The 21143-nt window shown below is 38.6% G+C and overlaps 1 protein-coding gene, 1 long non-coding RNA gene and 1 other non-coding gene across 3 annotated transcripts in view; 2 read left to right on the top strand and 1 right to left on the bottom strand.

Moving 5' to 3' along the window:
• LOC143690756 (uncharacterized) overlaps positions 1-9171 on the top strand; it is a 31500-nt gene extending 22329 nt beyond the window's left edge. The window contains exon 2 of the long non-coding RNA XR_013179168.1: positions 8799-9171. This is a non-coding gene — a long non-coding RNA (uncharacterized LOC143690756). The remainder of the gene's footprint in view (positions 1-8798) is intronic.
• Positions 1-21143, bottom strand: part of DISC1 (DISC1 scaffold protein) — a 387745-nt gene that overhangs the window by 132694 nt on the left and 233908 nt on the right. The gene's annotated exons all lie outside the window — the stretch shown is intronic.
• LOC143642987 (U6 spliceosomal RNA) lies at positions 12619-12725 on the top strand. Its single transcript, XR_013156044.1, has one exon. It is a non-coding gene; the product is annotated as a U6 spliceosomal RNA (small nuclear RNA).

The raw sequence follows: 21143 nt of genomic DNA, 5'->3' as shown, positions 1-21143 counted from the left end.
GTAAAATGATCCCTATTCACTCATGACATGATCTGATATAGAAAATTTCCAAAAAAAAAAAAAACCCATAACAAAGCTGCAAGTGCTAAAATATGATTTCAGCAAAGTTTGAATATACAAGATCACCAAGCAAAAATAAGTAGTGTTTCTACATACAGTCATGAACAATCAGAAGAGGAAATAAAGTAAAAATTCCACTTACAATAGCAACTAAAATAATCAAGTATCTCAGAATAAACATATCCAAGAATATAAAGGACTTACTTATATATGAGAACTACAAAATACTGCTATAGAAAATCAAAGAAGGGCAAAATAAATGGAGGGATATTATATTTTCATGAAATAGAAGACAATATTGTTAAGATGTCATTCTTTCCAAGACAATTTAAAGATTCAATGTAATTTCCAATCAAAATTCCATTACTCTTCTTTCCAGAAATGGAAAATCCAATCATCAAATTTCTATGGAAAGGTAGTGGGCCCTAAATAGTCAAAAACATTTGAAACCACTATCTGAAAAGGGCTAAAATCCAGAATATACAAAGTAATCCTACAGCTCAACAATAAAAAAACAGCCCAATTTAAGAATGGGCAAGACTTGAGCAGACATTTCTCCAAAGAAGATAAACAAATAGCCAAAAAGTACATGAAAAGATGCTCAACATCATTTGTCACTAGAGAAATGCAAATCAAAACCATAATGAGATATCATTAGAGAAACGCAACTCAAAACCACTGGTATGGCTATTATTTTAGAAATGGAAAGTGACAAGTGTTAGAAAGGATGTGGAGAAATAGGGACACTGGTTCATTGTTGGTGGAAAAGTGAAAAGGTGCAGCTGTTATGAGAGATAGTCTGGCAGTTCTTCAGAAAATTAAGTACAGAATTATCACATAACCCAGCAAACCCACTTATAGTTATATATCGAAAAGAACTAAAACAGACTCAAACAGATATTTTCACAGTGATGTTCACAGCAGCATTATTCACAATTGCCAAAAGATGGAGGCAGCCCATGTGTCCATCAACAGACGGATAAAAAATACAGTCGTATATACAGATAATGGAATATTATTCAGCTATAAAAAGGAATAAAGTTCTGATACATGTGACAACATGGATGATCCTTAAAGACATCATGTTGAGTGCAATCAGCCAGACACAAAAGGACAAATATCATATGATCTCATTTATATTAAATAATTAAAATAAGCAAATTCATAGAGTTAGAAACTAGAACACGGTTACCAGGGACTGGGGTGGGAGCAGGGATGGGGAGTTAATGTTTAATGGATAAAGAATTTCTGTTTGCGATGGATTAGTTTTGATATTGGACTGTGGTGATGGCAGCACACTACTACTGAAATATAGATTTGAATGTGGTTCAAAGGGAAAATTTTAGATTATGTGTGTATATATACATATATAATAACTAAAACAATTAAAAAAAACTCTAGGACTGTAAACACAAACAGTGAACCCTAATATAAACTATGGACTATATTTAATAATATAAATATAACAATATTGTTTCATCAATTGTAACAATGGTTTCACCTTAATGCAAAGTGTTAATAATAGGGAAAACTAAAGAGAGGTATACAGGAACTCTGTATTTTCTACATCTTTCTGTAAGCCTATAAATTCTCTAATAACAAACAAGTAATTCCTTTTTAAAAGAAACAATCAAATGTAAGGAGATTAACTAGATATGCATATGTTCATGGTAAAGTCTCTGAATATTATATAGCACATCTTTCCTCTGGGATAGTTTTAAACTTTTGTTTTAAGAGAAGTATTTCCTACCTATCCTAGGCCAATATCTAAAGATATCCCACACACTTCTGGTTCTTCCTTCATTCGGCTTTGTCATACTTCCATGTTCAAGTATACAATTCCATGCTTTCTGTGGATACAGGAAACTCCTCTACTTCTTACTTTATATCTACTACTTCTCTACAAAATATTCACGGAATCCTGTGGAGAATTTCATGTCAGTGATTTTCTTTTAGATCCTACTTACCTTCAGTGGTAGACTGTATTATTTGATCGCAAGTTCTCCTTCCCTCTTCACTCTGCCATGATTCACTACAGGCAGAGTGTCCTCCCACCTCTGAATTAGACTGGGTGACCTGCTCTTCCCAATGGAACCCTGGCAGTGCAGACATACACCACATGCAACCAGAGGCTCTAAATGTGCCTGCATGATTTGGCTTGCCCTCTTCCACTCCCCTCCACCATGAGAAGAGCATGCCCCTGGTAGCCACTGGCCCCAGAATGATGGCATTACATGAAGCAGATCTGGCCCAACCTACAACCTGGATTCAAGTCCAGCCAATGACAGCAGATCTCAGCTGAGCTCAGCCAGCCCATAGCAGAGCTACAATGACTCACAGACCCATGAGTAAGAAATCTATGCTTTTATATAAACAAATAAGATTTGGGGATTGCTTGTTCTGCTACTTATCAAAGCAGGAGCTGACCAATGCACATCTTTCTAATTAAAATTTTAAGATCATTTGTTTTTTTCACATGCTGTAATTTTATGCAGAGAATCTTAACAGTTGCCTGCTCAGCTGAGATAGTCCTTTTTATGTCGCATTTAAAGTTTTCTATAGTTTTTTTTTTGTTGTTTGTTTGATTTATATGTTTTTTTTATTTTTTATTTTTATTTTTTTCTCTATATTATCATTTTATTTCTTTTTCTGTTGTCTTGCTATTTCTTTTTCTAAATCGATGCAAATGTACTAAGAAATGATGATCATACATCTATGTGATGATATTAAGAATTACTGGTTGCATATGTAGAATGGAATGATTTCTAAATGTGTTAGTTAACTTTTTTTAATTAATAAAAAAAGAAGAAGATTAAAAAAATTTAAAAAAAGAGTTAAAGGACAAAAAAAAAAAAGTTTTCTAGACCATTAAAATTCACTGGCCACACATACACACCTGACCCAAAGTCTTTTAAATCTGAGTTCAAGTTTTCTTTCCAACTTTATCCCCTGCTACTAACATCCCACAGTCATTTTGTGCTTGTAATATCTGAATATGCCATTTTCTTAAACATTGATTGAATTAAGCCAATCAATCATTTTGCATAAGATATTTCCTTTTCTAAGAATTGTCTTCCTCTCTTTATCCACTCAATACTTTTTCATTTATCCCTTAAGACTCAGATCAAATATTATTTTTCATATCTGCTTGTTTACCCTCGTACCCCCAGAAAGTGAGAAAATCCATCTTTGGTCCTCCATATCAGCAACCTCACCATGTTGTCCTACAACTGCCTATTTTTATCCTCTTTCCCTCTAGTAGGTTTCATGAGAGCAGGAACCAAGTCTTACTTATTTTAATACCTAGCACATATTGCATGGTAAATTATCATCAGCATCATCCTCTCTAACATCTAGAGTTCTAATGTTTTTATAGCTGTTCTTCAATCCTCATAAGAAATCTATGCGTGAGACAACATTTTTATCTTACTGGTGTGGCTACAAAGGCACTACAAAGTTTAGTGATATTCTCAAGAAAACCCAGTTCATAAGTGAAGGGAACCACTGATATGCTTTTTTTTTTTTTTGCATGGGCAGGCACCGTGAGTCAAACCTGGGTCTCCAGCATGGCAGGTGAGAACTCTGCCTGCTGAGCCACCGTGCCCCCATCCCTGATATGCTATTTTGACTCCCCTCTACAGACCCTTATGCATCACACATGAAGTCTTCCACGGAAATGTTTGCTGAATGAACAAATCCACCAAGAAATCACTTCCAATGGAATCAGTCTTATTCAAGAATCATTTTGGAGGAGGAGATAAAGATTACTTTAAAATGAAATTACTTTTGCTGATAAGATCAATTCATTCCTGCATCTCTTTTCTGACATCTACCTCCTCCATCTGAGACCTTAATGTTCTCCACATTTGTTCCATCAAATATCAGCATTTTTTTTCTGTATGGAGGAACAAGGCACAGAAAACGTTCTGAGTAGAAGCTGGGGACATCTCTAACAGGGACTGCCTCTTGTGAGATATCTGGATTCCCTAGCAAGAAACATTAATAGCAATGGGGTCGAACAACTCACCTGAATCAGCTGACCTGGAGAAACACCTTTGAAAATATGTGTGAACCCTGTGTGGAGCTAAGGCTAGAGTCTGCGTTGGAGAAAGGGGGAAGCCACAGGCTAGTGCTACCTCTCAACCATAACTTTCAAATTCCAGAGGGTTTGTAGTCCTGAAATACCTAGAAATGAGGACTCACTGCTAGGAAGAGATAGCCTGGTGAAAAACACACTTCCACCCACACCAGAATACAAAGTAATGGGTGCTGCTGAGACAACCCTATATGGCCACCACTGCCCTTCAGTTTCTATAAAGCTTCAGAGGGGCCTAAAATAAAGGGTGAGAGTTGCATGCCCTGTTTTAGTTTCCCTGATGCTAAAGCAAATACCAGGCAATGGGTTGGCTTCAATAATGGGAGTTTATTGACTCACAGTTTTGAGGCTTGGAGAAGTCCAAAACCACGGCATCATGAAGGTGTGGGGAAGGCTCCCAGGAGTCTGTGTGTTCTGGAGCAGGCTGTGGTGACCCAGACCCTTGGCTTTTCTGTCACGTGGCAGTGCACCTGGTGGCCTCTCCTGGCTTCTCTCTTTCTTCCAGGTTCTGGTGACTTTCAGCTTCCAGCTTTTCCCTCTGGCTTTTTCCTGACTGCCTTTCACTGTGCTTATAAAGGTCTCCAGTAATCTGGACTGAAGCCCAACCGGATTCATTTGGTTCCCATCTTAACCGAGGTAATATCTTGAAGAGATCTTATTTACAATGGATCCACACTCACAGGAATGGACTAAGCTTAAGAACATACATGCTTTTCCGGGGTACAGAGCTCCAAGTCCCCACACCCACTTATTCCCACTCTGTCATGGGAGAAAACTGTAAGCATAGCTTTAGCTAATAAAAATTGTAAAAATGCTGAACACAGCACCCAAAGGAAAAGTCTAGGAAATGCATTCAGTATGGAGAAAATGCACTATCAAGTAGAATTACTGGTACATAGGAACCTTGCCTGAAATTAGGAAGATATAGTGTCATTCTCAAAGAATTCCAAGTCCTTGGCGATGCTATTTCAAAATAAAAAAGAAACACTGCTGATGTGCCATCTCTCTGATTTTTATTTTGTTTTGAAGTAGATTTGTTTTTGATGGATGCTGTATAGACAATTCCACCTGTAATTTCATAGGGCTTTTACTGAAAAAGAAATTTCTCTCTCTGTATTTCAGCAATCATTATACTGTTTTCTCTACACAAGATGGAAACCATCTAAGGTTCAGATCATTCAGAGGTTCAGAGATAAAACAAGCACAGTTTATATTAAAGCTCTTTACACACAACTTGTGACATACTTTGGAAATTCATGAGAGGGGAAATCAAATGTTTAGCAAACCAAAGAGAAAAGCACTCCATGAGCAAATTCTGGAGTTGAATAGAAACAGTTTCTGATAAACAGTCCCCAAATCCACAAAGTACTAGAATAATAAATACGGAACAAACTGCATCTTCCTCTAGTTATTAACCAATACAAGTCTTTTAAGTACAGCCTGAATTATGGACTGTATTTAATAAGCTGCACTGCTCTTCTGAAAAGCTTTTGGGAAGACTGATTTTAAAAGGAGCTGGTGATATTTCTCATAATCGAAGTCATCACCATCAGTTCATCTAATTCTTCTATTACAGTTCCTAGTGCTTTCCTGAGAGACAATAAGGACAGTAAATGGGAAGAAAGATGGAAGAAAAAAGGGGGGAAATGAAGCACGTAGCATAAGAGGAGCTGTAGGCTGTCAGAAACCCAGTGTTTTTGATCCAGCTATTACTCTTGCATATTCTCAGTCAAGCCCCTTCCCAGCTCAGGCCCTGCAAACCCCCAACTGTGAAACGAGGAGGGGTTGCTCCTGAAGATTCCAGAAACAGGGTGAAATCTACCTTATGGAAAAGGAAAACTCATAACTCAATCACCAAACACATTGCCTAGTGGCTTTTCATAAGCAATGAGATTCTATTTTGTGCTATACTGGGAATGACCTGAAAATGGTATTGTTCAGTCAAATATCTTGTTCTCTGACTTCGGTTTCACAAATCACTCTTTCTTTCCTTCAGTTTGATATGAGGTTTCTTTTTTCTGTTCATAAAATCTCAAACCCTTGTGTCTGATACTGCTTTTATCCAGGGTATGGACAGATGAGTGAAAAATAGGATAAAAATAAATAAATAACAGGGGGGGATAAGGGGCAAAAAATTGGGGTAGATTTGAAATACTAGTAATCAATGAGAGGGAGTGTGCCAGTTTGAAAGGATTTATGTGCCCTAGAAAAGCCATGTTTTAATCTTAATCAATCTTGTGAGAGCAACAGTTTCTTCTAATCCTTATTCGGTACAATAGGCTGGAAGCTTGATTTGTTTATCTCCATGGAGATGTGACTCAATCAAGTGTGGGTATTAAACTTGATTAGATGGAAACTCCACCCATTCTACGTGGGTCTTGATTGGTTTACTGGAATCCTATAAAAGAGGAGACATTTTGGAGAGAGTGCCTTTTGAGAGCAAGAAGAGAGTCACAGAACCATGACAGAAGGAAGAGGGAACCACAGAGTACATCAGCCAGCGACCTTTGGAGATGAGCTTCCTGGGGAGCTTCTTGAAGCAAGAGGCCTGGAGAGGAAGCCAGCAGACGCCACCATGTTCACCACGTGCCCTTCTACTTGAGAGAGAAACACCGAACGTCATCAGCCTTCTTGAATCAAGGTATCTTTCCCTGGATGCATTAGATTGGATATTTCTATAGACTTGCTTTAATTGGGACATTTTCATGGCCTTATAACTGTAAGCTAGCAACTTATTAAATTCCCCTTTTTAAAAGTCATTCCATTTCTGGCATATTGCATTCCGGCAGCTAGTAAACTAGAACAGGGGGGTAAGGGACATAGGTTGTATGAGTTTTTCTTTTTCCTTTTTCTTTCTCTTTCTAGAGTGATGCAGATGTTCTAAAAATGATCATGGCGGTGAATGCACAACCATATGATGATATTGTGAAGATTTCTCAATAAAAATATTAAAAAAAAAAAAAAAACTCTAAGTATTGCCCAGGCTTCAGTTTCAGTCCTGGTATCATGGACTCCACATTCTGGGAATGCCATACAAAGGTGGCTTGTCCTGTCCAGATGCCCATGTCATCCCTGCCTTACACACGAGGACACTGAGGCAGGAAGAGGCAAAACAGCCACCCCTACGCCTTCCCAGAACTCAGGGCCCTAGCCATCCACACTGGGCTTCCCATAGGAGCCCAAGGCCTCTGCTTACTGGAGTCCACAGATCTGCCTTATGGGATTGTGCCCTCTGTGGGGAGAGTGCACAGGACATCAGGAAGAGGGCTCTGGGGCCCCAAGAGCCAGGGTGGAGACCTATCCCTCATTCCGAGATGCTGCTGTAGATTTTGCCAGGAAAGAGCAGAGGCTGCCCACTGGGAGGACCCCCAGTACGGGGATATGAGATGGCAGAACTACTGCAACCTGGCCTCAACTAGTATTCTGTTTACCAAACCAAAGCTCATCACTCAGTTCAGACGTGGGAAAGCACCCAGGAGGGAATAAAGAAGACACCCTGAGCAGGAGGGTGGGGTGTACCAGCAGCAGAGCACCTGACAGTTCAGTCATTCAGGAGGTGCCAGTGAGGATGAGCTTCTCCAGCCCCCACACACCCACACCCCCCCACACCCCCAGGTAACAATAAGGTTTTCTGACATCGCCACTGTGGAGATCCTCATCTTTCCATGAGAAAGGGGCTTCCTAGCATCTCAGTATCCTTCCTCCACCAGGAACCCATCCTTCCTCTCTTTCAGCTTGCCTTTGCTAACACTAAGCCTTTCCCCATCCTTGGCCTTTTCTCCATTTTTCTGATCACACAAACAGCTCCTCTCTGGAGCCTAAGGCTGGTGCACCTGCTCAATACTTTCTAGTTCCTATTCTTGCCTCAAAACTCCATCCCTGTCCATTATCTCTACGCCTTCCTTCTCATGGCTTTTTAGCCTTTTCTGAATGTATTATGCAATGCTGAAAATAGACAAGGTATGAAGAATTATAAAATAAACACCATGTGCCAACCATTCAGTTTTAAAGAGAAAATCTTCCTAAAGCCATCGAGACCTCCCTGTTACCCTTCTGTGATAGATTAAATCATTTTCCCCACAAAGATATGTTCAAGTCTTAATCCATCCTGTGGTGAGTGAACCACTTTAAAGATGTATGTATCCTTAGAGCATATAGAGTATTGTTTTGCATATCTTGAAACTGTGTAATTGGCACCACTGTATGTATTCTTCTAGAACTTGCTTTTCTCAATGACTTTATGTAGATGAGATTTATCCATGACGATGCATGTTGCTCTAGTTCATTCACTTTCACAACTGTATAGTGCTATGTAATCCATTTATTCACCAAGAAAAATGTACTCCAAATATAAAGCAAGGAATAATGCATCTTTAAATCTAGGAAGCTTTAAAGTTACAGTGGGCAGATAGTAATTCCAATCCTTACTTTATTTCCACTACCACCTGAAACCTATTTGATCACTGTAATTAGCTGTTTGTTTATTTTAAATGCTCAGTAAATTCAGTTACGTTTATATCTAGAGTGATTACTTGCAAATAATCCTATGTTTTAAATAATAGAAATAGGTATTTGAAATGCAATACTGGACCAATGCACAGACAATAATGCATTGCCTTGTTCTGTATCCCTTGAATTATAGATAAAATGGGACAACACAAGTGAGAGAGTTTGAGGACCGGGATTACACATCCATCTAAAGGATACACCAGAACTCAGATGATCTACAAAAGAAACTCCTCATGTGAATGGAGCAAATGTATCTGCCAGTGAATAAAATAGTCCGGGCTGACACCACGTGTTCATCCCTCCATCACTGAGTGGAAAGAAAATTCAACTCTAGATAACTGCCTGGTGTCAGGGAGAATTGAAATTAGCACAGGAAGAAGTCAAGGCATTCAGAGAAAGGGGATAACAGCAGCCACAACAGAAGCCAACAGTTAGAATAAATGATTGCTCCATCTGTCTTTAAGAGTTGCTTCAAGAATTACAAATTAAATTTTATAAGAAAATTATATTTGAAAGCAGCCAGATTCATTCTGTTTTGCTTGTTTACAATTACATCCAATGTCTTCAACCTATTTTATTGGCTTTTGGAGTTGCACACTGAATATTTAAAATCATTTGGTAAAACTTAGCTACAGGGAAAGCATTACTGAAAAACTTAAAGAGAAACCCGTATTATTAGTATTCCGTAAGACACAGGTCTGGAAATGCGCATGCATACTGGACTGACTCAGCAACAGTATTAAGAGCCTGGGGGAAGGAAGAGGGAGAAAAGGACATCTCAAATGTACTCATGTTTGTATTAGTCTACTGAAAACTCAGACATCTCTTGCCTTCATGAAAATTCTTTCCTTAATAGCTAACCTCAAAAGGAACTTTAAACCCACAGAAACCACCCAAGGGTTTAGAAGACATACCACAAACAAACCAAAAAGAGAAAGCCTTGCCAGTACGATTTAATAAGTAAAATAACTGTGCAGTTATTACTCATTGTTATAAAGGAGTATGACAACTGGGTAAGAATAATTTGACTCTTCAGTCTTAGTTCTGCTTTTAGTTCAAACTCCCTGCAGTTCCCTGACTTGCTAACTCCTCCTTCTCCACCTCCACCTCTTTTTCCACTGCCACCACAGACACTATCAGAGAAAAAATGCCTCAGAGGCTCATTCAGAAAATGAATATCCACAGGATCTACACGGAGACTTACCTTGTTGGAGAGAGATTCAAGAATTGATAAAACAGACCACATACATAATCCCAGGCTATCCACATACAGTAACATGAGAAGGCATTTATTTTTTAAGCTTTTAGAAGAGGGAAGGCTAGAATTAATCCTTGAGGTCATGGCCTTCATTTTCCCACTGGTTTGCTTTGGACAGGCTAAATCAGGCCCAAATATCCGACCTGACATTTTGAGGCAGACAATAGTTATCACAGGAGTATTCTAGGAACACACTCCCCTCCCTGTACCCCTTTCCTCAGTCTTATTTCAGTAGTACAACAATGCTAAAAATATAAACTATGATTCAGCTTTTTAAACGTCTGTGGTCCTGTCATAATAACAGAAGGTTAGATGCTAGGGGGCAAGACAGAAAATCCAATTAATCTTTCCCCCATGGGCAAACAAATTTATCAGATAGTTTCCTTTAGCCTTAGCAGAAGTTTTGCATGATAGATCCCACCTGCCAGTTTTTCATATGTTTCTGCACAAATCTCTGAGGCAGCATTTTTATTTTTTAACTCAGAGGTAAGTTTTATTAAAAATGTCTGTTGCTGCCAGCTGGTGTCACACTGTTGGTCTGCTAACTAGGCATCAGTTGAAGAGGCTGTAATTCCCTCTGTTTCATGGAGATGAGCACTGCAAACTATCAATAACAACTTGTAAAGCCTTGTGAATCACAGGCCTGGTGGAGCATGGAAAAGAAGGAAAGACACAGGAGGTGGAGGAGGGGACACCGCTTTACATTTATTCTCAACTCACATATTCCTGTCTTAAATACATTCTTGGACTAAAATCCATTCTGCAGTGGTTCCTTCTATAAATCTGCAACACTCAAAGACATGACCCACAATTGAATTCTGACTTTCTTGTTACCATAATTGTTACATTACCATAAGAGATATTATCACACACCAATAATGTAATTGTCAGATGTCAAGCACCCCAGAAAAGACTTGGGTTCTCCCACCCTAGGAGGGGCTTTCCACACAGCAGAAACATCAGACCTAAGGAATCAGCCTACTTTTGCTGAGTAGCTGTTTCGCTTTCCTGGATACAAAAGCAAATGCCATGCCACAGGTTAACTTAAGCAATGGGAATGTATTGGCTCATGGTTTTGAGACTAGGAGAAGTCACCCTCATCAAGGCAAGGCTGTCTCCCACAAGACTGTGGCATTCTGGGGCCAAGGGCCAGTGATTCTTGGTCCTTGACTCCTGTCACATGGTAATGCCTATGGTAGTCCCTCCTGGCTTCTCTCTTCTCTTCCTGGTTCCATTGGATTTTGACTGCTTCCTCTGTGGCTTTCTCAGTCTCTCTGTGACTTTCCTTATAAGGCCTTCAGTAAATATGATTAAGACCCATCCTGATTTGGGTGGCCATGTCTTGACTGAAATAACCTCATCAAAAGGTCCTATTTACAAGAGTTCACACCCACAGGAATGGATTAAGTTTAAGAACATCTTTTTCTGGGGTACAGAGCTCCAAACCACCATAGTGGGTGAGATACTATATGAGAGCTGCAGCTTCCCTACCACAAAGGAGTTAATATTTCTTGCCTGATACTCAGCAGATATCTAAAAACATTATTGAAAGAATGAGTGAATGGCTCTTCAAGACTTAGATTAAGTATCATTTCCCTCGGGAACATTTCTTGATCTTGGCCATAAAATTTGCCGTCCTTCATTTGTATTTCTCTTTCTGCACACACCATCTTGCAGGTACTGTGGCACCTGTGAGTCTGTATTTTGATTGTTCGATTTCCCATGTATCTTCAGCACTACAGTATGAACCTTTTGGAACCAGGACCGTCTCGTGTTTCCTTTTACATGTTCTCTCTCTCCTGTCCTCTCTTTTTCTCTTCTTTCTTCTCAACTTTCATCCTTCCTTCTCTCCATTCTATTGTCTTTCTCTCACTGCCTCACTCTCCCTCTCTCCACCCCATTCCATCTTCTCCAGCGTATCTGATACCAACAACCAGGTACCTGGCTCTGCGTCTTATGTACAACACACATCTCTGCTGACCCATCCTTTGGCACAGTGACTATTAGGCTGTCTTGTATACATATATCCACGTTCACATTTGTGTAGGGAACCTCTTGCCCTAGATAATTTGTGGGCCTAGCCTTATCTAACGCATGTTCAAATGCACACCCTTCATTCAGTTCCGTGGTAAACATCTACTGGGGAATAGTGATTTAACCTTTCTCATCTAGAAACTTAAAGACCACTTCATTTTATAGAAAACATACAATGTACAAATTACAATGTATGGGTGACATGACAAACATTACATTTTCTATTTAAAATGTTGCTTATTCAAACTGTGTCTGAAAGATTTTTTTAAAGAGGAAGTAAGGCAAATAGAGTGATGAGTGTGATGAGAAACTGTTTTTCTGGGGGGAGTATAGAACAGAAAAATTACACACATTTTCATGGAAAGATAGCCAAATCTAATCCACATAGAGTACGTTTCTCTCTTGTCCTTGCCTAAATACATAAGATAGGATCTGGGAGGATTTGGAAATCACTTGGTTGGAGATGATGGGAAGTAATACTGTGTGCCAGCCAGAAAGAAAGACCTTCTTTACTGGTCTTTTCTCATGACTCCAGGGAGTTTTTAGAGATTATCAGTCTCCCCAGCGGTAGGGACCCTGAACACATGCCCTGCAAATAAATCAGCCTGACTTGGGGTGGATAGTTTACTCAAATGAAAGGGAACTATTGAAATTCTCTTTGGTGCTTGGCTTCAGCAGCACATACACTAAAGTTGGAATGATACAGAGAAATTAGCACGGCCCCTGTACAAGGATGACATGAAAATTTGTGACGTTCTCCATATTTTGTTATTCATCCAAAGAGAAGTGAATATCACATTCCAGCAATAAGAAATGAGCAAAAGATTGAAGCTGAAGCTCTTAAGTGCTTGCTTTTTGCCTATTGACCAAATACCTAGTTCTATCTACATTATCTATACAGCACGGGGTTCTTATTATTTTTACCTAATTTTTACTCTTTTTTGTAATGACAAATTTGTTTTTTAAAAAGTCTGGTTTTTCTCAATACACCTTTAAAGTTTTTTAAATGTTCCATATCTGGTCAAGTTGAGATTTTTAAGACCCTCATGTTTAATTTGTAATAAAAATTAAACTTGTAATACAAGCTTCCAATTTGATTTTTTCCAAAAAAAAAGCCAACAAACTGAAAGCACTTGCTAGGAAAGGTCTTAAATAATTTTACAAAACGATTCCCTCTGCACAGCTAATCCGTATTTTGGAAAAACTAAAAGATGAGTAAAGTCCCATTGTGATCCCTGAGCCTTGAGCCAAGCAGAAGGTTTTCCTTGGCACAGGCAAGCCTGAATCTCTGTGAACCAAACCTTGAACAAGTCCTTTTACATTTCTGAGTCTCATATTTCTCATAATTTAAAATGGAGAGGAAAATAATGTCTACTTCACAGGTCTGTAGTGAGAGAGTTCAAAGTGAATTTGCAAGGATTTGAGTTAAAGAACCGTGTCCCAGAAGGGGAAAGGAAGAGTAAAGGGCTAGGAAGGTTATTCGGGGACATAATTGGTGAAAACTTCCAAACTCTTATAAAAGACACAGAAGGGCAAATCAAAGAAACCCAACAGGGTATGTGACAGTGGCTCAGTGGCAGAATTCTCGCCTGCCATGCCAGAGACCCGGGTTCGATTCCCAGTGCCTGCCCATACCAAAAAAGAAGAAAGCACAACAAACTCCGAATAGAATAAATCCAAATAGCCCCACATCAAGATACATACTAATCAGACTGTCAAATGATGAAGAGAAGCAGCAAGAGAAAAGCAATTCACCACATACAAGGGAAGCCACACAAAATTAAGTTCAGATGACTCAAAAGGCACGATAGAGGCAAGAAGGAAGTGGCATGGTATATTTAAGATTCTGAATGAGAAGGCCTTCCAGCCAAGAATCTTTATCCGGCAAAGTTGTCCCTCAAAAGCGAGGGAGAGATTAAAATTTTCACATACAAATGTTTAGAGAATTTGTTAACAAGAGACGAGCCTTGCAAGAAACACTAAAGGGAGTTCTGTCAGCTGAAAACCAGAAAAGACAGGAGAATAAGGTCTGGAGGAGGGCACAGAATTGAAGAATTTTAGTAAAGGTTACTTAAAGGACAAAAAGAAAGACAGGGAAAATATATAGAGGTCTGACAAATAAAAAACAAATGATAAGACAGTAGATTCAAGAACTGCCTTTACAAACTAAAGACTGTATGCTTTAACAGCATAGATTGTTAACAAACTAAACTCACTAATTAAAAGATATATATTGGCAGAATAGATTTTAAAATATGTCCTATCTATATGCTGTTTACAAGAGATTCATCTTAGACCTAAGGATACAAATAGATTGAAAGTGAAAGGATGGTAAAGATATTCTACACAAGCTATAACCAAAATAAAGCAGGAGTAGCTATGCTAATAACAGACAAAATAGACTTTAAATGCAAAAATGTCATAAGAGACAAGGAAGAACACTACATATTAATAAAAGGGACAATTCACAGCAAGAAATAACAATCATAAATGTTTATGCACACAAATCAAAGAGCTCCAAAATACAAGAGGCAACTTGGCAAAACTGAAGGAAGTAATAGATGTTTCAACAGTAATAGTGGGAGACTTCAATGTACCATTCTCTTCTATAGATAGAACAACCAAACAGCAGATCAATAAGGAAACAGAGAACCTAAACAATGGAATAAATGAACTAGATCTAACAAACATGTATAGATCATTGCACCCCCAAATACCAGGAAATACATTCTTCTCTAGTGCTCATGGAACATTCTCCAGGATAGAACATATGCTGGAGCACAAAACAGGTCTTAACAAATTTAAAAAGACTGAAATTATTCAAAGCACTTTCTCTGACCACAGTGGAATGAAGCTGGAAATCAACAACCAAAAAAAGAACTAGAACGTTCACAAATATTTGGTGATTAAATAACACACTCTTAATCAGTGGATCAAAGAAAAAGTTGGTAGAGAAATTGGTAAATATCTGGAGATGAATGAAAATGAAAAACCAGCATACCAAAACTTACGGGATGTGGCAAAGGCAGTGCTGAGAGGGAAATTTATTGCCCTAAATACCTATATTAAAAAACAAGAAAGAGGGAGTGCAAGGGTAGTTCAGTGGTAAAATTCTTACCTGTCATATGGGAGACCTAGGTTCTATTCCACGTCCGTGCACTTCCCTCCCACCCTACCTACCGCCGAAAAAAAAACAAACTAAAATTCAACAAATGGTGCTGTAATAATGAGATGCTCACATGGGAAAATAATGAAATGTGACCCCACCATGCAGCATACAAAAACAAAAAAAACAAGAAAGAGCAAAATTGAGGATTTAACTCCTCACCTGGAGAAACTAGATAACGAACAGGAAACTAACCCCCAAGCAAACAGAAGAAGAGAAATGGCAAAGATTAAAGCAGAAATAAATGAATTGGGGAACAACAATAACAATAGAAAGAATCAAAAAAGCCATGAATTGGCTTTTGAGAAAATCAAAAATAAAAGTGAGGACCGTTAGCTAGGGTGACAAAGAAAAAAAAGAGAGGATTCAAATGAAGGAAAACAGAAATGAGAGGTTATGCTGGTTTGAAAGGATGTATGTACCATTGAAAAGCCAGGTTTTAATCTTACTCCCATTTTGTAAAGGCAGCTGTTTTTTGTGTGATTTAATCAAGAGTGGTTGTTAAACTGGATTAGATAGAGGCGTGTCTCCACCCATTTGGGTGGGTCTTGATTGGTTTACTGGAGTCCTATAAAAGAGGAAACATTTTGGAGAACGAGAGATTCAGAGAGCAGATAAGAATGACATAGCCATGAGAAGCAGGGAGCCCACAAGCCAGTGACCTTTGGAGATGAAGAAGGAAAACACCTCCCGGGGAGCTTCATGAAACAGGAAGCCAGGAGAAGATGCTAGCAGATGACGCCATGTTCACCATGTGCCCTTCCAGATAAGAGAAGAACCCTGACCGTGTTCACCATGTGTCTTTCCAGATGAGAGAGAAGCCCTGACTGTGTTCGCCATGTGCCTTCCCACTTGAGAGAGAAACCCTGAACTTCATCGGCCTTCTTGAATCAAGGTATCTTTCCCTGGATGCCTTTGATTGGACATTTCTATAGACTTGTTTTAATTGGGACATTTTCTCAGCCTTAGAACTGTAAACTAGCAATTCATTAAATTCCCCTTTCTAAAGCCATTCTGTTTCTAGTATGTTGCATTCTGGCATCTAGCAAACTAGAACAGAGGGGGTCATTACCATGGACCCTGAAGGAATTTTAAAAAATCGTAAGAGAACACTATGAACAACTATGTGGCAACAAACTAGACAACTTAGATGAAATGGGCAAATTCCTAGAAACACAAGAACAACCTACACTGATTCAAGAAGTAGAAGACCTCAACAAAACAATTACAAATTTAAAAAATTCAATCAGTCATCAAAAATCTTCTTACAAAGAAAAGCTCAGAGCCATATGGCTTCACAAGGGAATTTTGCCAAACATTCCAAAGAGAACTAAGATGATTACTGCTCAAACTCTTACAAAAAAATTGAGGAAAAAGAAACACTACCTAATTCATTTTTTGAAGCTAATATCACTCTAATACAAAAACAGGATAAAGGTATTACAAGAAAGGAAAACTACAAGCCTATCTCCTTAATGAATATAGATGCAAATATTCTCAACAAAATCCTTGTAAACCAAATCAAATGCCACATTAAAAGAATTATACATCACAACCAAATGCTGTTTATTCCAGGCATGCAAGGGTGGTTCAACGCAAGAAAACTGATCAATGTAATATAACACATTGACAAATCAAAAGGGAAAAATCACATGATCGATTGATGCCAAAAAACATTCAACAAAATTCAGCATCCTTTTCTGACAAGAATACTTTAAATGGTAAGAATTGAAGGAAACTTCCTCAATATGATAATGGGCATATATGAAAAACCCACAGCCAGTATCATAGTCAACTGTGAGAGACAGAAAGCCTGTCCCCTGAAATCAAGAATGAGACAAGGATGCCTACTGTTACCACTTGTGCTGGTTTGCTAGCTGCCAGAATGCAACACACCAGAGACGGATTGGCTTTCAATAAAAGGGGATTTATTTAGTTGATGCATAGTTCTTCAGAGGAAAGGCAGCTAACTTTCAACTGAGGTCCTTTCTTACATGGGAAGGCACAGGATGGTCTCTGCTGGCATCTCCAGGCCTCTGGGTTCCAACAACTTTTCCTTGGGTGATTTCTTTCTGCATCTCCAAAGGTCTGGGCTGAGCTGCAAGTACTGAGATGAGGTAGCTGAGCTGCTTGGGCTGTGCTACATTGAGCTCTCTCATTTAAGCACCAGCCAATTAAATCAAACAACATTCATTGCAGCAGGCATGCCTCCTAACTGGCTGCAAATGTAATGAGCAACAGATGAGGTTCACATACCATTGGCTCATGTCCACAGCAACAGAACTAGGCACCTTCACCTGGCCAAGGTGACACCTGACCCTAACTACCACACTGCTATTATTCAACATTGTGTTAGAAATTCTAGCTAGAGCAATCAGGCAAGAAAAAGAAATAAATGGCTTTCAAATCAGAAAGGAAGTAGTAAAACTTTCACTATTTGAAGGTAACATAATCCTATACTTGGAAAACCCTAAGAAATCAATGACAAAGCTACTTGAACTAATAAATACAGCAAATTGGCAAATCATAATGCTTCTATACACAATTAATGATCTAACTGAGGAGACAACTAAGAAAAAAAATCCATACACAATAGCAACCAAAAGAATAAAGTATCTAGGAATAAACTTAACCAAAGATGTAAAGGACTTGGGCATAGAAAACTATAAAAAAAAAATTGCTAAAAGAAATCGAAGGAGATCTAAATAGGTGGAAAGACACTCCATGTTCATGGATAGAAAGGCTAAATGTCATTAAGATGCCAATTCTACCTAAATTGATCTACAGATGCAATGCAATACCAATCAAAATTCAAACAGCCTACTTCAAAGAATTGGAAAAACTAGTTATCTAATTTATTTGGAAGGGAAAGGGCCCCTGAATAGCCAAAAACATATTCAAGAGAAGAAGGAAGTGGGAGGACTTATACTTCCTGCCTTTAAGGCTTATTACAAAGTCACAGTGCTCAAAATAACATGGTATTGGCATAAAGATAGACATAGTGATCAAGTGAAACAAACTGAGAGTTTGGAAATAGAGCCCCAGATCTATGGTCAATTGAATTTTGACAAGACACACAAATCCACTGAACTGGGTCAGAATATTCTCTTTAATGAAGGGGCTGGGAGAATTGGATATCCATAGCCAAAGGAATGAAAGAGGACCCCTACCACACATCTTATACAAAAATTAACTCAATCTGGATCAAAGACCTAAATATAAGTTCTAGTACCATAAAACTCCTAGAAGAAAATAGATGGAAATAACTTCAAGACCTAGAAATAGGAAGTAGCTTCTTAGACCTTACAGCCAAACCACAAGCAAGGAAAGAAAAAATAGATAAATGGGATTTCCTCAAAATCAAACCACAATGAGCTATCATCTCACACCTATGAGAATGGCTGCAATTAAATGAACAGAAAACTACAAATGTTGGAGAGGATGTGGAGAAATTGGGATACTTATGCACTGCTGTTGGGAATGTATAATGTTATAGCCACTGTGGAATACAGTTTGGCAGTTCTTTGGAAAAGTAAATATCAAGTTGTCCTATGACCTGGCAAACCCACTACTCAGTGTATATCCAGAAGAGCTGAAAGCAGTGACACAAACAGACCTTTACACACTGATGTTCACAGCGGCATTATTCACAATCACCAAAGGATGGAAATAATCCAAGTGCCCATCAACAGATGGGTGGGTCAACAAAATGTGATATATACATCAAAGGAGTATTGACTAGCAGTGAGAAGAAATAAGGTCCTAAAACATGTGACAACACAAATGAACATTTGGGAACATAATGCTGAGTGAAATAAACCAGAAACAAAAGTATACTTACCTTATGATTTCACTAATATGAACCCTCTTGAAAATGTAAACTCAGAGTACAGGGCACCTAGAGACAGGAGCTAGAGAAGGGGAAACGGTTACCTAAAATGTGCAGACTAATTAACGAGATTGAACTTAAAAGTATGGGAATGGATAGAGGTAATGGTACTTCATTAGTGGGTTTATACATAACACTGAAGGTGAATATGACTGAAAGGGGTTGTTTAGAACCATGTACCTCACTGATAAGCACTACAAATATAAATAAAGTCATGCATGAACTACTTCAAATGTATGACACCTGTACAAAAAGTTAATATTCGAAGGGTATGCTGGTTTGAAACTGTTGTGTAGTCCAAAAAAAGCCATGTTCTTTAATCCTGATTCAGTATTGTTGTGTGTGATCTTTATGATTAAGTTGTTTCCATGGAGACGTGACCCACCCAATTGTGGGTGGGGTGTTTTGATTAGATGGTTTCCATGGAGATGCGTCTCCACCCATTCAAGGTGGAGTTGTTTACTGGAGTCCCTTAAGAGGGAATCATGCCTGTGCACTTCCCCCCACCACCACCAAAATAAAATTCAACAAATGGTGCTGCAACAATGAGATAGTCACATGGAAAAAGAGTGAAATATGACCCCCACCATACAGCATCCAAAAAAAAGAGGGAATCATTTTGGAAAAAGCTTCAGAGTCCACACAACCAGTAACCTTTGGAATTGCAGAAGGAAGACGCCCCTGGGGAAGCTGTTTTGAAAAGAGAAGCAGGGAGAGAAAGCTAGCAGACATCACCTTGTGCCTTTCCAGCTGACAGAGAAACCCTGAATAGCATCGGTATTTGAGTCAAGATATCTTTCTTGCGTCAAGGTATCTTTATCTGGATGACTTAGTTTGGACATTTTAAGACTTTAGAACTGTAAACTTATAACTAAATAAATTCCCTTTATAAAAGCCAACACATTTCTGATACATTGCATTTCTGTCAGCATTAACAAACTAAAACAATGGGTATGTGGGAAAAACTACTTATTGCATGCTTGATCTACATTTAAAGGAACACATCACTTGTGCCACAATACTAGGGGTAAATAATTAGGGGGGGTGGCAAGAGTTAAGGGGAGTTTTGGATTTTCTCTTTGGTGTGGCTGTGTCTATTATTTTCCTTTACAGAGCAATGAAAATTGTCTAAAATTAAGAGTGCTGATGATTGTACAACTAAGTGGGGATACTGAGAAATGTTATTTTAGACAGAATGTATGCTACACAAATATATCTCAACAAAATCTGCAGATTCAAAATAAATAAGCAGAAAGATTACATGCTAGAGAAAATATAGACAGAGATATGTCTACTCAATATTGGTAGGGTAGCAAAATGAGGGAGCCCCTCCAGAGGATAATACAGTGGATCCACAGGAGGCTAAATAAAGCATTGCCACTGCTATGCTATTGATTAGGCAATCCCATTACTGGGAATATACTTGAACGAACAGAAAGCAGGGACTGGAATAGACATTTGTACACTGATGTTTATGGCGACATGATCCATGATGCCAAGGGGATGGAGGTTACTGAAGGGTACAGTGACCGAGAAGCAGAAAGGTGAACTGTGGTGTATACATATGCTGAAATACTGTGCAGCTACAGAAAGGAATGAAGCCATGAGGCATGCAATGAGGTAAATCAACCATAAGGACATTATGTTGAGCAAAATAAGCCAGAAACAAAAGGGCAATTATTGTACGATCTCTTTTAGAAAATACTTACAAGAAAATCGAGGCCTAGGTTGTAATATCTTACAGCAGTCACATTTATTCCTGAGCTTTATTTCTAGATTCTGAGATGCTGCACTGTATGTGTATAACCTGGCATGTTTCTAGAACTTTAGGTAACGGTGTGATACCTAAGACTCGGGGCTGGAGTTTTGCAGCTCTGAAAGTTAGCATTTCTACATACAACTGTTAAAGAAGCTGAAAAAGAGATCAGCCTTCAATTAGAGATAAGAACAAAACAGATCTGGTTGCAACTAAGGTAAATCAGAATTCAGGGTGAAGGATGACATTATCTGTATTTGAGAACTTCACCTACTGTATGAGACCAAAGAAGAGAGGTTTTGCCCAAAAGTTAAATTTTCTATAGCACACAATCTAACTTAACTTGTCTGGCCAGTTCAGTTAAACAATTTAAAC

This window comes from Tamandua tetradactyla, chromosome 7 (assembly GCF_023851605.1).
Source record: "Tamandua tetradactyla isolate mTamTet1 chromosome 7, mTamTet1.pri, whole genome shotgun sequence".
Taxonomy (NCBI): Eukaryota; Metazoa; Chordata; class Mammalia; order Pilosa; family Myrmecophagidae; genus Tamandua; species Tamandua tetradactyla.
Note: the sequence above shows the minus strand (reverse complement) of the source record. Positions and strands in the feature narration are given on the sequence as shown.